General features: G+C 34.3%; 1 protein-coding gene across 10 annotated transcripts in view; it reads left to right on the top strand.

Annotated features, from left to right (window-relative positions):
* Positions 1 to 16,909, top strand: part of LOC105465581 (thymocyte selection associated) — a 235,823-nt gene that overhangs the window by 40,238 nt on the left and 178,676 nt on the right. Inside the window, exon 1 of one of the 10 annotated variants that reach the window (XM_011714063.3) lies at positions 11,168 to 12,232. The exons of the other annotated variants lie outside the window; for them this stretch is intronic. The gene's annotated coding sequence lies outside the window, so the exon portion shown is untranslated. Of the gene's footprint in view, positions 1 to 11,167; positions 12,233 to 16,909 lie in introns of those variants that run through there. 10 annotated transcript variants of the gene reach the window in all.

Below are 16,909 nucleotides of genomic sequence, written 5' to 3'. Positions count from 1 at the left end.
TATTTGTGTCAATTTTGTATGGTTGGACACTAAAATGACTGTCAGAATAGAATTTGGAAACCTTAAATGTTCAATTTCAGTTACATGCAAAAATAGTAATTTTAGCTACAAACTTAAAAAGATAATCTTGTTTCAAGGGACTTTTTTCCTTTAAAAACTTTGAGACCACGTTTTTTGCTGTATAAGATGACACTTCAGCTACTGTATAACTTGTGTACTGGAATCCCTTCAAGCAATATATACTAGAAGTCAATAAAAAGTTAACCTTTTAGTGTGGACATTGTATTTTTAAAAATAAAAATAAAAATGTGAAGTTTAAGAATGTAAATTTGAAGTTTAAAAGTTTAGTGCATTTTTGTGTATGTGCTTGAATGGAACACATTTCTCCCTAAAATTTAGCTTAAGCTTAAGCAGGCCTTATTGTAGAGAAAAGCCCTAAAACAGGTGCTTTAAAAACAAGGAAACAAGCAAATAAGCTTAGATAAAAGCAATTCCAGTTGTATTATTTTCAAAAGCTGTAGAGGAAAATACTTTTTGTGTTATTTACTTAAGTGAAGATGTGCCAAAATGTGGACATTTTTGTACAATGGAGTATATGACGTACATTTATAATAGAGTGTTCATACTTAAAGATACCTAAGTTCTTTGTTGTTAAGCACCAACTTTGACCATGCAATACAAAGCTACAAATTGGACTACTGGAAAATGTTTTCTCCTGTAATCCTATAAATATAGATTATATATGTGCATCCTTCATTTTGTAAGTATAAACAAATAATGAGGAAAAGATTAAAATTTTATTTTTTATTTTCTGCTAGACTTTCAAATGCTGTGAAATGAAAATTTTGGTTCATTTTTAATAAGTACAAATTATTGGTCAATTATTTAACATTAAAACATTTACTAAAGAGAAATCAAAAGCAAGACTTGCTTTAAGATTCGTAGTTTTATGGTTTTCTATATTATGATACTGGTAGATTTTGTTAGGCATTGCTAAATGACTAGTGAATAAGTGTTGAGATGGGAAAGAAAACGACTTCAAGTTAGCGTGCAAAAAAAAGATGATAAAATCTGGGGTTTAGAAATGTCTGCTTTGATGCAATATTTAAGCTCTTGAATTTAAAAACTTTACATTTTAGTTGGAACATCTAATTTGTTTCACGCTCAATAAGTACTTGGAATCATTGCATCTTTTAAAACCAAAATTTTAACAAAAGTTGTGAAATGAAATGTCTTTAGATGAAATACTTTTTCACAGGAAATAAAACTTTTTACATGGAAATGGTCAGTCATTATTTAAAAATACATTTTGTTATTATTTTTAAAAATAAATTACTAGAACAAGTTTTTATGGGAGGCAATTTTCAACTACTCTATATAAACAGATTAGCTCTCTGATTTCCTAGTTCTTACAAAAAATAAATAGGACTCCAGAGGGTTTTTGCCTACATTAGAAGGGTTGGTTTTAGTGATTCAGCATTTATGTTAGTTAAGGAAAGAACACCTGCCCCATCAGCTATGTGTGAATTCTAATCTTCTAACCACAGACCAAGTGCTTTTTTTTTTTTTTTTTTTTTTTTTTTTTTTAAAAGAAACTTGTCTTTTGGCATCAGGAAAAGCTTAAAACATATTCAGAAAAGTATTTTTTTTTTTCCCCTCGGGACTCCTGAAATCAAATCATGTGAGTTCAGAAATAACAGTTCATGAGCAGAAACCACCTTGATTTTTAAAATTACTGACAGTTGTCCTAACCCTTCTACCTAAACACAGCATATGTATTTGTTCCAGTATTTTAAATAAAAATCAGCATCTATTTGGCTTCCTCAAAGAGTTTATGGAATTTTTAAATAATGGTAATCTGAACTAATCTTAGATCAGATACAATCTTGCCCTCCTTTTCTCCCTCCCTTCTGTCCTCCTTTTTACTTTAGACAAATGAGAATGGAAAATTTTAACGTATTCTGACGCAGATTTACTTTGAGTACCTGCTGTGTGCTGTGGTGAAACATGATACATGGAAAAGGGGAACATATAAAATAAAACTCCCAGCCATCAAATTTTTCATTCAAAGAAAAGACACATAATAAAATTAAGAGGATAATAGAGATGGTACCTAAAAATGGCAGATCAACTGTACCTGCATTGCATGCCTTAAAAATTGAGGAAAACTAGGTGGCTGTGACCCGCGTGACTGGGCTACACCGGGTGGAGGAGTGTCTGGGCAGGGTGGGCTCCGCAGGTAGGAGGAAGTCAGGTGCCGGAAGAGGGTTAATGGGGGTTAATGGTGGGCTCCGCAGCTGGGAGGAAGTCAGGTGCCTGAGGAGGGTTAATGGGAAAATACCAAACTGTAGAAGTGGCCTAGGCAAGGCCGGGTTGTAAATAGTCGAAGACCAGCTCAGTGAGACCTCGGGTTAGGATCCAGTCCAGCAGCTCCAGCTGGCGGAAGACCAGAAGCAACTTCTCCACCCTTCTTCCCCAACTGCACTAAGTCTTCGTTTTCTTTTTCTTTCTTTCTCTACACCCTGCCCGCGAATAATTTGCTCATTTTTAAAAAAAATAATGTTCTACATTTCTAGTAAATCTGTTTCCTTTTTTTTTTCAGAGCGACACAGCATTCTAGATCACTGAAACTAATCTCATTTTACAAAGGCATTTACACACATTTTTAGAAAATTATTCCATTCAGCCATTATCAATAAAGAGAAGATTCAAACTTTCTTTTCATATTAACAGGATCAACAATTATCTTTCTTCATGATACTTCAATCTGAGGAAACAGATAGTCACTGAGTAAATGAGTGTCCAAGAATATTCATTTATCCAGCTGACACTCTTTGAGTGGCTACCTAATCCCTGTCAGGATGCTGAATTTGGAGCAATAAAGACCACACAATCATCATGGCCCTAACTCTCAAAAAGTCCACGCCTCCATTGTAGAGTGAGACATAAGAGTTACAAAGGCATTTTAAGATATGCTATTTGTTAACCTATGCTCAATAGGTTAGAGAGTCGTTCCTGAATTGATATTGTTTCTGTCAACAATAATTAGATCACCTAAATTTTTATGTAATATACCTCAGAGAACATTTTCCTCTGTGCATTACAAATAGTATTCTTTTGAAAAAGATTTTTTTTCCTAAGTTGACATCTAGCAAATTACTTCTTATTGTAACAGAGGCTTTACGTTTAAATGAGTATTTTAATTCACAAAGATATAAACAAGAATACAATTTTTAATTTCTGCTGTTCAGAATGTTCTCTTCTTCTGACTGGGAAAAAGAAGCAATTCATTAAAAACCTGACAGTGCAGATTAACTACTGATAGATGCCATTCATCTGACAAGTGACCTACAGCATTGTATTTTTACTGCTGGGCTTCATGCTAGTTGCTTTTCTAATTCAGATCCCTTTGAAAGACAAAGCAGAATTGTTCCAAAATCATCATGTTTTTATAAAACCACAGGCTTGCTGCTCAGTAGTATTCAGAAATTTCCATTTATTAAAGTAATTTATTGAGAAGTATTAATCTCATCTTATTTATTAAGAGTCACTAGAAAAAAATTCATGCCAGACTTTCTGGAGAAAATGACTTTTGGTGCAAACTGACCAGAATCCATTTTGTCATTCACCCTAATTTGGTTATTTTTGGTCGATACCGATAGCCTTCAGTTCTTGAAAGTAGATGATAGCTATCAGTCTCTTATCCCATAAACTTGAAGGCCTAGTACAACCAAAAATCAAATGCCTAACATCAAATTTTGCCAAATGTAAAAAGCATTTTTTTCTTTTTTGCAAATAGACTTAATAACAGCTATATGGCCATGTGTCAGCTTGATGTAGCCCCAGCTGTCTTTTGAAGCTCTCTGACAGTACCTTGCCTAAAAAGTTCATAAGAGACTTCTGCAACTGTGTTTCAGCAGCAGGATTCAGCTACCCTTCTAGTTAGAATCAGGTAACAAAACTGTTTTGAATCAGCTGCTGAGCTGAAACTGTAGAGCATAGGGCCCATGTTGGATTCACAAGATTCTTACACCTCTTTGCAAGAACAGGAATGCCTGTGTTATATTTGCAACTAATGAACACATTTTGAACACCATTGATTTCACCCATGAAGCAGCCTTACTAAAAACCATTATTCTAATTAACAAAGCCTGTATTAATAGGAAACAAAAGCATGTGATATCTGCACTAGTTGTTTTAAGAGCATGGACCTCTGATTAGTCTTTGCATGTTGTCTAGCCACCCTGGATTTTATTTCTGATTGGTGTATCTCAGATGTGAACTAGCATTTTCCTGATCCTTTCCCAGTGGTTAAAACTCTTGAACAGATACATACAGGCATACTTCACTTTTTTGTGCTTCACAAATATATATAAACAAGTTGAAGGATTGTGGCAAACCTGTATTAAGCAATTCTACTGGCACCATTTTTCCAACAATGTGTTCTCCTTTTGTGTCTCTGTGTCACATTTTGGTAATTCTTGCAATATTTCAAACTTTATCATTATTATATTTGTTGTAATGATCTGTAATCAATGATCTTTGATATTCCTATTGTTATTGTTTTGGGGCACCACAAACCATGAGCATATAAGATGGCAAACTTAATAAATGTTGTGTATCTGACTGCTCCCTCGACCAGCCATTTGTTCCCCATCTCTTGCTCTCCTCGTGTCTGCCTATTCCCTGAGACACAACAATATAAAAATTAGGCAAATTAATAACCCTAAGCTGGCCTCTTAAATGTTCAAGTGAAAGGAAGAGTCATACTCTCTCACTTTCAATCAAAAGCTAGAAATGATTAAGCTTAGTGTGGAAGGAACGTCAAAAGCCAATCTAGGCTGAAGGCAGGGCTTTTTGTGCTAAGCAGTTAGCCATGCTGTTATTGTAAAGGAAAAGTTCTTGAAGGAAATTAAAGGTACTACTCCAGTGAATACATGAATGATAAGAAAGAAAAACAGCCTTATTGCTGATATGAAGAAAGTTTTAGTGGTATGAATAGAAGATCACATCAGTCACAGCATTCTCTTAGCCAAATCCTAATTCAGATCAAGGCCCTGAACATTAAGGCAAGACCCTCTATCAGCAAAAAGATTATTACTCTCTGAAGACTCAGAGGATTGTTAGAAATTGTTAGCAGTTTTTAGCAATACATTGTTTTCAAATTAAGGTATATACATTATTTTTTAGACACAATTCTACTGGATACTTAATAGACTACAGTATACTGTAAATATAACTTTTATATGCACTGAGAAACCAAAAAAATCTGTGTGACTTACCTTATTGTAATACTCATTTATTGCAGTGGTCTAGAACCAAATCTGCAATATCTCTGAGATATGCCTGAATGTATCTCATTATCTAGCTGAAGTGTTTTAAGTAAATTATAAGGATATTATAATAATCTTAAACATTTATTTCCACATATGTCCAAGATGCTCTATTGTCGCTCTGAGTGGAGGCAGATCTAGCCATAGTTAATTGCTTTCATTTAGTTTTGTTTTCACACTATAGCTTTAACTAAGTCCTAAATCCATATGCTATTCCAAGTTGATTTATGTTGTCTCCTGACTCCTTTACCTGCTTAATGTGCTACAATATTTGCAAACCTAACCAAACTTCGCAATTTACGAAGGAACTTTAAAATATTACATATTCGTGGGTTTCACCATGGAGAATCTGGTTGAGAATTTTGGAAGATAACCCAAGAATCTGTATTTTAAAACTTTCTCCAATTGATTCCAAGGCAGTCTGTATGCAAACAATTGTTGAAAAGGAACTAGACAGGACCATCTCTGCTTAAGGATGACCATTTGATATAAGAAACAATATATCAAGAACTGAACTCTTTGCTTCCTTCTCTATTTTTCTGCATCAATGATTCTTAGTGCCCTATCATTCTCCTAATACCCCAGCACCTCGATCTGGAAGTCAGTTTTATCTAATTTTTTTCACTTGAAATTCACCAGTGCCTGGTGGTGGATCATTTTGATATTTGCAGCTGTCATCTTATTTAGACACTGTGCATGCCTGGTTCACTCTGTAACACATCTCATTGCCTCTAGTGTCTCTTGTACTCTGTGACAACTCAGGAAAAATTTCTTACAACAATAATGCTGTGTTGTCTGCATTTCCAATATATTCTTCTTGGGTTTTCTCCAACCACTGAATTTTTATTTTGTAATCAGATCATGTAGGAAAACATTGGATGTCAGATAATATTTTAGCACATTAATTTGTTCAAATCTTAAAAGTGGTATTTTTACCTTCTGGAATGCCCTTTCTATCAATATTAATAGGCAAACATCCAGACTGACCTCATTTAGCTATACTCACATGTCAACTATGTAGAGGATTATACTTCGATTTGTTTGTTGCTAACTTCATTGGCATGAGAGGACAATCAAGGTGACACATGACACATAGATGACCAAATTACCAAAGCTCTGAAACAGTCTACCAATTGCAAAACTGCAGCTCTCATTTTTGTTTTTAATCTTTTCATAGCACTGTGCTGTTCACTACAGTAGTCGCTAGTCATATGTGGCTGTTTAAGTTTAAATTAAGTGAAAGTAAATGCATTTAAAACTTGAGTTCCTCCATTACATTAGTTACATTTAAGTGCTCAAGAGCCTCATGTGGCTATTAGCTGCAGTATTGGGCAGCTCAGATTATATTTCCAACATTGCAGAAAGTTTTACTGGACAGTTCCGTTGTGGAGTCCCTCTAGAAGTCTCAAGGTGGGAAGAGGCTCACATTTCCAATATCAATAAAACCTATTTGCCTCTCTTGCTGCTGTGTTGACTTCCCTAATGGCTTTCTGCAGTTTTGGGGTTTCTACATTGTGCTGAGGCTTCTTCTACTACTTCACCTTATATGCACATGCTTCTGTGTTTGACAAAGACTTTCTCTATCACTAGTGTCAAAAGTTGCACACATACACACATCTATTTAATTTAAACAAATAAAATAAATTCTTTATTTTGAGATGAATGCAGATTCATATGCAGTTGTAAGAAATAATACAAAGAGATCCCATGTATCCATGACTCCAGTGGTTCCCAAATTTTTTGGCACCCGGGACTGGTTTCATGGAAGACAATTTTTCCGTGGATTGCAGAGGCAGAGGTTTTTGGGATGTTTCAAGTACACACTATGTTTATCATCAGATGATTAGATTCTCATAAGGAGTACACAACCTAGATCCCTTGCATGCACAGTTCACAACAGGGTTTCTGCTCCTAAGAGAATCTAATGCCTACTGATCCGACAAAAGGTGAAGCTCAGCTTTGCTGGCTCTTTAGCTGCTCACCTCCTGCTGCGCGGCCAGCACCAGTCTGTGGCCCAGGGGTTGCGGACCCCTGCTTTACTCAACTTCCCTCAATGGTAAGGTCTTACAAAACTATAATACAATATTATGACTAGGATTATTGACATTGTTACAGTCAAGAGACACAATATTTATATCATCGCATCACTCGTTGCTTTTTTATAGCCACATCTACTTCTTTCCCACTTTCCCACCTTCTTCTTAACTCCTTTCAAATTTAAGTTCATAATCCATTTTGAGTCAATATTTGTGTGTGTATAATGTGAAGTTTAGTACACTTAACTCTTGAACAAAGAGGTTTGGATTTCATGGGTCCACTTATATGCAGATTTAAAAATATATATATATAGGAGATTTTTCTGGAGATTTGAAACAATTCGAAAAGAACTCACAAACCACGTAGCCTAGAAATACCTAAGATAAAAAACTAAGAAAATTAGGTATGTCGTGAATCCATACAATATATGTAGCTACTAATTTATTTTATCATATACTACCATAAAATACACGCAAATCTATTATAAAAAGATAACAGTTTTCACAACTTGCACATGACTTTACAGACATGTAAAGGTGCTAGTCACAGTTGAGACAAAGGTAAACACATGTAACAGATGCAGTGTTAAATCACAACTACATAAAATTAACTATAGTAATATTGTTCTACCATAATAACTTTGTAGCCCTGTTCTGTTGCTGTTATGGTGAGCTCAAGCTTTGGAAGTGTCTGATTAGAACACCCTGTCACTCTAATCATCTCCTTTTGAGTACTCATTCTCTCTTACAAATTGTGAATTGCAGTAAAAAGTGAGCTCATTCTCGTGTACGTTCCATCATAGTGCTATACCGTAAACCTTGAAAAACAGCATGACACCTACAAAGTGCTATTAGTGATGCTATTGGTACTCCCAAAAAGTAGAGAAAAGTTGTAACATTGCAAGAAAAAGTTGAATTCCTTGATATGTACCATAGATTGAGGTCTGCAGTCGTGGCTGCCCACCATTTCAGACAGATGTTATAAACAAAAGATGTAAACTTATGATATCAATAAATGGAATATTATGAATGCATTTTCTATTCCTTATGATTTTCTTAGTGACTTTTTCTTTTTGCTAGCTTATTTTATTGTAAAAATGCCTTGTGTAATACATGTAACATACAAAATATGTGTTAATTGACTTTACGTTACTGGGAATGCTTCCAGTAGCCTATTAGTTGTTAAGTTTTGGGAAAGTCAAACGTTGTAACATGGATTTTTGACTGCACAAGGCCAGGGCCCTTAACTCCATACATTGTTTAAGGGTAACCTGTACTAGGTTAATTATTTTAATTTTATGGATATCCAGTTTTTCCACCACTTTGTTGTTGTTCTTTAAAAAGCTTGCTTTTGAATTGCTTTTGCAACTTTGTCAAAAATCAGATGGGCTTATTTCTGTGGTGCTGTTTTTGGGGAGTACATTTTGTTCCCTTAATACATGTATCTATTCTCTGCCACTAACTATACAGTTCTGATTACTGTAGTTAAATATAAGTCTTGACTTGGGTAGTTGAATTCCTACCTCCTTTATTTTTCTTTTACAAAATTGTTTTAATTGTCTAGTTCCTTTGTCTTTCCATATTCAATTCAGAATGATCTCATCTACATTTACAAAAAATTTACAAAAATGTTGATAATAATTGTATTAACCTGTATATCTATTTGAGGAAAATTGACATCTTTACATTGTTGAGACTTTCAATGAATGAAAACAGTATGTCTCTCCATTTGTTAAGATCGTTAATTTCTCACATCAACATTTTTTTAGTTTTCAGCATACAAGTTCTGTACATGATTTATTACATCCATGACTAAGTATTTCATTTTTTGAGCAATCACAAATATTTTATTTTGAATTTCATTGTCCACATGTTCATAGCTAGTTTTAGAAATAAAACTGATTTTTGAATGTTATTCTAGTATCCTACAACTTTGGTGAACTCACTTAATTGTTCTAATAGTGTTTGTTGTTTTTAGATTCCTTCGGATTTTCTGTGCAGATAATTATGTCATTTGGAAATAGGGACTGTTTTATGTTTTCCTTTCCAAGGTGTATGACTTTTATTTTATTTTCTTGCTTGATTGCACTGGCTAAAATTTCTAGGACTGTTTGCGTAAGAGTGGTTAGAGCAGATAGCCTGGACTTGTTTCTGATCTTAGGGAGAAAACATTCAGGTTTTGACCACCAAGTATAATTTTATCGGTAAGGTTTTTGTTTTTGTTTTATTTGTCTGTTTTATAGATTCTTGTTACCAATTAGAGCAATTTCTCTGTACTCCTAGTTTTTCTGAGAGGTTTTTTTTTTTTTTTTTTTTTTTTTTGGAGACAAATTCTCACTCTGTCACCCAGGCTGGAGTGCAGTAGCGCAAACTCGGCTCACTGCAAGCTCTGTCTCCTGGGTTTTCCTGCCTCAGCCTCCCAAGTAACTGGGATTACAGGTGTCTGCCACCGTGTCCGGCTAATTTTTGTCTTTTTAGTAGAGATGGAGTTTCACCATGTTGGCAAGGCTGGTCTCAGACTCCTGGCTTCAAGCGATCCGCCCGCTTCAGTCTCCCAAAGTGCTGGGATTACAGGCATGAGTCACCACTCCTGGCGTGAGAGTTTTGTTTTTTAAATAAATAGGTGTAAAATTTTGTCTAATGATTTTTCTGCATCAACTGAAATTATCATTTGTGCTCCCCCACCACACTTTTTTAGCCTGTTAATATAGTAGATTACATTGATTGCTTTGTTGATATTGAGCAAGCCTTGTATTCCTGGCATTAACCATACTTGGTCATGGTGTATAATTCTTTTTATATATTGCTAGATTGAATTTACTAAATTTCTCTGAAGAATTTTTGTCGATATTAATGAATTGGTTTATAGGATTTTTTTTTTCTTTTTCTTTTTGATGAGTGCTGTCTGTCTGGTTTGGGTATAATGGCAATACTAACTTCATTAGCTAAATTGGTGAGTATTCTCCCATCTAGAATTGTTGAAAATATTTCCTTAGAAATTTGGCCGATTGTCTCCACTGAAACAGTCAGGGCCTGGAGATTTCTTTTTTGGGAGTTTTATAATATGAATTAAATTTCCTTAATAGTTATTGGACTGAACAAGTTATCTATTTCATACTGGATGAGAGGTAGTATATTTTGTTGGTTTTTTTTTTTTTTTTTTTGAGGAACTGGTTTATTTCAACTAAATTGTCAAATGATGTGGTAAAGTTGATTCCCTTATTACATTTTTGATGTCTGAAGGTTTTGTAGTGATACTCTCTTATTGATAACTTCTGTCTTTTCTCATTTTTTTCTTTTTCAGAATTGCTAGTGTTTTGTCAATTTTATTGATATTTTCAAATAATTTTCTCTTTGCTTCATTGATTTTTTTTTTCTGTTTCTTTTTCCATATTCTTGAATTATGAGCTTAGATTGCTCATTTGAGGCTATTGCTCTTTTCCAATATAACTATTCAGTGCTAAAAATTATCCTCTCAGTACTGCCTTAGCTATTTCCCACAATTTTGATATGTTGTATTTTCATTTTTATTAAGTTCAGTGTGTGTGTATATAAATATATGTATGTGTATGTATATGCATATAGATATAAATATGTATTATATGCATATATAAATTTTTTTTTCTTAAAGTTTATTTGTCCCTCATGGATTATTTGAAGGTGTTGTGTTTAGTTTTCAAGTGTTTGGGGAATTTCTTGGTATCTTTCTGTTACTGATTTTTAGTTTAATTCATTGTGGTCATAGAATATTATGATTCAATTATTTTAAATTTTTTAAATTTGTTGAGATTTGTTTTATGGCACAGTATATGTTTTATATCTCAGTATATGTTATTGTGGGTATTTGAAACCAATGTGTATTTTACTGTTGTTAGGTAAACTGTTCTATAAATGAAGATTTGATTCTCTTGTTTGATGATGTTGTGGAGTTCTTCTATATCCTTACAGGTAATCTGTCTAGTTTTTCTATCAATTATTGAAAGAGGAGTGTTGAAGGATCCCACTGTAATTGTGGATTTGTCTATTTCTCCTTTTAGTTAGAACAGTTTCTCTTTTACATATTTTTCAGCCCTGTTCTTTGGTTGGTGTATACGTATTTGGGATTCCTTATCTTCCTGGTAGATTGACACTTTTATCATTATGTAATGTTTTTCTTTGTCTCTAGTAATTTCATTTTTTCTAAATTTTACTTTATTTGGTATTAATATTGCTGCTTCTGCTTTCTGTTGATAAATATTCACATGATATTCATTTTCCATCCATCTTCTTTCAATCTGCCTATTTCATTTGGAGTGAGTCATAGTATGTCTTTGGGTTATGTTTTTTAATTCATTCTACCAATCTCTGTTTTCTAAAAAAAGGATTTAAGTTGTGTACATTTAATGTAACTATTGATATGGCAATACTTACATCTCCTGTTTTATTTTTAATTTTCTGTTTGTTCTCTGTTTTTTGTTTCTTTGACACTCTTACAGCAGGAAGCAGTGTCTCATTATTGCCAAGTGGGGTAGAAATCCCAGGTTTCTCCTTCAGCTCTGTGACACCTTAGGAAGACAGGATCCTCATTATGATGTGGAGTGGGAGTGCTGACCCCCCACTATGGCTTCATTGACACTACCCATGTTGGGAGGGGTACGAGCATTGCCTTATTACTCGGCACTTGGCCATCCCTTACATCATGCGGTAGGGAAGCTGCTGATTGTGCTGGGCACAAGGCCCTGATTTTTCAGTAGACATCCTCTGACATCACCTCAGTGGGAAGGAGAAAGGATGTATCAGTGCTTCTGAGTGGGAGTGAAAGTCCAGGCTCTCCTCCTGGTTTCCCTGACAGTGTTTGAGGAACTGTTATTGCCTTGAAAAGATGTAAGACCCAGCTCTCTACTCTGCCTTTTCTGACACCACCCAAGAAAAAATGGGGGAGTGCCTTGTTACAGCCTGGCAAAGAGCGAAGCTTCACTTCTCTATTCAGCCCTTATTGGTGTGGGTGAGCATAGAGACAATGTTTTTCTTTTTTTTTCCTGTGATGTTTGGGTAGAGTAGAATGGTTGTTGTTTAACAGGTTTTCTGTTGTTGTATAGGATGTTCCTTTCCTATAATTCTTTAGGATTTTTCCCTCTAGAAGAAAGAAAGGAACAGTCTTTAGAAAAGAGTACCTATATCTCCTTTTCTAGAGCACAGAAAACTTTATTTTCTTTCTTGGTTACTGAGTTCTATCAAAAGTAAAATAAATAAATAAATAAATACATAAAATAAACATAAAAATCTTAGTAGCCTTAGCCAAAGCTCTTTGTGCCTGACATTAGTGTCTACTAGCTTATTTGTTTTTGTTCTTTATATATTTGTGTGTGTCTTCTTTCTCCAGCTACCTAGAATGTAAGTTTCTCAAGAAAAGGGATCTTTTGGCTTTTATAGGTTATTTCTTTGTGTGTATATCTTTTGATAATATCTGGTTTTGTGCTCTTAATTGGATGATATTAGATCCTCCGTAGATGATAAAAATTGTTCAATTAAGAGGGAGTATTGAGTATTTTTAAATATTATATCTCTCAGTTCAATTTGTTATGAAACTTTATGCATTGGTTTCAAACGTACAGAAATATGGGGAGAGAGAGCTCATCCACCAAAGGGCAATTTAATGTTTTAGAATCTTTAGAATTTATTTATTTTAAAATTTCTCAGTGACTCTTTTGAGTAAAACATTTTAAAATATTTGTCTTTCTTCAAAGTAAATGATAATGAAATTCTATCTGTTTTCCACTTGATCTGCTAAGAAAAACATTCAAAGAGAAAATTTGTAAAAATAAACTAAATAACATAACTATAAAATTATGTTCATCACTATTTGTTTTAGAATTTTTAGTTATTGAATAAAACTATAGACACTATGTGTAGGTAACTTATAGTGAATAGTGCACTTTATAAATGAATATGGTAAAATTTAATGTATTTTTAAAAACAAGCTAAATTATTAATCTATCTTTATTCTTTCAATTAAAGAATCTTCAATAAATCAGAAAACTAGGGAAGAAAAAGCAGAGCTAAAAAAGATATGAGGAAGAAAATCTAAAGTATAAGTCAAATACAATATTCTACAAATAACAGGAGTGTGAGTTACATCACTGCATTTCCACTCAAATGTAAATATTAGAGATTTTCCTTATATTATCAATGCATTTCTGGGACTCAAGGATCCCACTCTGTTACAAATGACTAAACTTACTGAAAAGAACATTCAAATGCTGTGCAACTAATATGAGACTGATAAAATTTTTTCACTTAATTAAAAACCTCACTGCCAAATAAACGTAAAATGAATGTGCAAATAATTTTAACTCATTAAATGAGGGAATCTGAGATGTTAAATCCAGTTCAAACACACATACATACACACAAGCAAAAGTAAAATCAGAAATGCCAAAATGAATTACAGTATAGTCAAACCTGATTATCAACCTCAAACATGGAACGTTAGTGTATCTTTTCTACAAGGCATAGATCAATTACATATTTACTGGAAAAAATCATTTTATTGCAGTGGAAAATAATCATTTATGTTACTATGGATAAGAATAATTTACATTTCTATCAATTTTCTACAAGACAGTACAAGCTGTATACCTCTGTAGAATCAGAGAATTCCCAAAAAGGTCTGCTGGACAATATCTAGCTCTGCACTGAGAGAATATGTAGTAATCTTTTTTGTACTTTTCAAGTCTTGGACAACTTTTTTCCTGAAAAGCTTTAACAAAGTCTTGAAACATGGTATTTAGTAAAGGGTTAACTCAGCAGGCTTTGGGTGTTCAAACTTTATGTACATTCCAAAGAAAGGACTGGTCTTGACTGGCTCCTTGGAGATACCTTATAAACCTTTGGATCATCCTGCACGATGAGTGTTTTGTATACTTTGGACGTTTGACCACTCTAACATCTGTTAGCGTGGATAGCTCATACTAACAAGGTGATTTTTGATGAATATCTGTTTTGACCACTCTAACATCTGTTAGCGTGGATAGCTCATACTAACAAGGTGATTTTTGATGAATATCTGTTTTTTTTTAGTTTTGTTTGTTTTGGTTTTCACCTGAGGTCCTTGGCCACACTGTTTGAGTTTCACTTCTGAGGGAGTGCTGCATATTTAGTAGTTAAGGTCAGTTGTGTGTGCACTCCATGCTTCTGTGATCGACCTCCAGTAAAATCCCAGGACTCCAAGGATCAGGTAAACTTTCCTTGTTAGCAACTGTTTGTAGATGTTGTCACTCATCATTGCTGGGAGAATGATGCTCTGTGCATGTGACTCCACCTGGAGAGGACAATTGGAAACCTGTGCCTGGTTTTTCTTGGGCTCTGCCCCATGCACCTTTTCCATTGGCTCATTTTAATCTGTGTTCTTTCTCTGAATAAATTGTAACCATGAGTATAACAGCTTTTCTGACTTCTATGAGTTCTAATCAATCATTAACCTGAGAGTGTATAGGCAGACATCCATATGATATGCAGACATCCATATATGCAGACATCCATATGTACATGATACATATGGATAAACATAAATTTGCTGGACGTTCAAGTAAGTGTTGATGGAGGCCTTCAACAAACAGAACTGAGAGGCTGAGACACTGATCTTGTTTCTTCAGGTTGATTTAGTATTTGTTAGGATGGTAATTTGTCAAAATCTACAGTGACAGCTTCCTGAATCTGATCACAGGGGATGCTGAGTAGGGTATTTATAGAAATCTCTGGACTTCTGCACATGACGTCTTCAAATCAGACCCAGCTCATCTTCTCCAAGATGCCTCACTATTGAAATCACCTTTCTGCTTCCCCGGTACTCTCCCAGAAGATAGTCTAAGATTCTTTTATTCCCTTTCAAACTAACTGCAAAGCATAAATTCTATGACCTTCCTCAAGACCTGGCTTTTACTTCTCTCAATAAGAAACAGCTCTTGTAAATCAAAAGCTTTGATTTTAAAAGTCTTTTTTTTTCTGATCTGGCACAAAGAGTAGATTTTGGAAATAAAACATAGTATTCTTTATTTTTTCTCTTTGTACTAAAAAAAAATCCCAAATTTTTTTCAGCAGGGTGATAAATTCCTTTATGTCATGCACTGTGCACCCCTTGGTCTATGATCTACTATAGATCATCTTTCATTATTTGACTCTTATATTCATATGAAAAGATTTTGACAATTGTGAAAAATATTGTTCAATTTTAATAAAGCCTATCTTGTCAAGACAATTATCTCCCTAAGTATTCAAAATGTCTTTGAATCTCAGAGCTAAACAATGACTAAAACTTCCTTTCTTCCCTGGGGAAATAATCCTTATGTCTTGGCTTTAATGGTAGAAGGGACACAGGGGAAGAATCTAGCTATTGATGAGGTATTATTTCCCTACATTTGCTGCTCAGCTTTAAGACATTTGTACTTTTTCTACTGTAGGTATTACTTTGACCATTGGTTGGCAAAGTCAAATGTTGCTAGTGTGAAATGGCTGGTTTTTCCTCACACAAATATTTTTAGTTTTCTGGCAGGAAACTTCCTTTGGACATCTCTGAGGGCTACTATTTAGTCTTTCCTGGAACACTTAAGTACATATATTTTTGAGAAGTAGGATTCCATGCTCCACAACTCCAAGGATGCCATTCACATCCATGTAAGTTGTGGTTCAAGCAGTTTTATAATGGGCAACCTATGCAGTAAGCAGTGGCCCTGAATATACTCCAATTGTTTGACAGCTTTGTTTGTTAGAAAGAACAGCTGTCTTCAAATATGTTAAGGCTTCTAGTAGAAGAGTTAAGATAATTGTTTTCTGTATGATTTCAAAGGCTAAAAACCTGTTTGAGTGTGTATATCCCAGATAAGCACAGATAAAGGTTAATAAAATGAAGAAATTTTTAACAGTAAGAGCTGCTCAAAAGTAAAGCAGATCACCTTAAAATAATGGAATTCCATCACTGAAGATGTTCAAATAAAATCTGGACACCTGCCTGGTACAGATACTGTATAGGGACTCAGTTATCATAATACATTAACAGGATAAAAGAATATTTAAATTTTCCTGTCTGAGATGCAATGATTCGCGAGATCATTAAAGCTGCTAGCACTCAGAAATGTAAATGAAATTTAAACTCATTCTACAACTGCCATTGGGTTGTATACAACTGTGATTATTATCAAGTTAGAGTTTTATGCCTCAATTCAGACAACTGACCTGGAATAAATGATTGAATGAAGAGTTCTGTATTCTTCTGCCAGATTTCATTAGACCAAGCCTTTGGGAGTAAATTAGCCCAATTTGAGGATTAAAGTCTTTAAAAATATTAGCCAAGGGGCTTAAAGAAAGCAAGATGAGTCATAGTGCAGGACTGGGCTGGGCATAATTAATACCTGGCATGCCATCTTCAACTGATGGATAGTCACCTAGAACTTGATGTTGAGGATTATTAGGTCATATCTAGAGTCAGCTCAAAATATACCTTGGATGATTAGTGATGGGAGGGACAAATGGTAGAATATACTGCACATATTTGCTGTCTCTCTC

Source organism: Macaca nemestrina, chromosome 5 (genome assembly GCF_043159975.1).
Source record: "Macaca nemestrina isolate mMacNem1 chromosome 5, mMacNem.hap1, whole genome shotgun sequence".
Classification (NCBI taxonomy): Eukaryota; Metazoa; Chordata; class Mammalia; order Primates; family Cercopithecidae; genus Macaca; species Macaca nemestrina.
The sequence above is the reverse complement of the archived record's forward strand: the minus strand, read 5'-3'. Positions and strand labels throughout refer to the sequence as shown.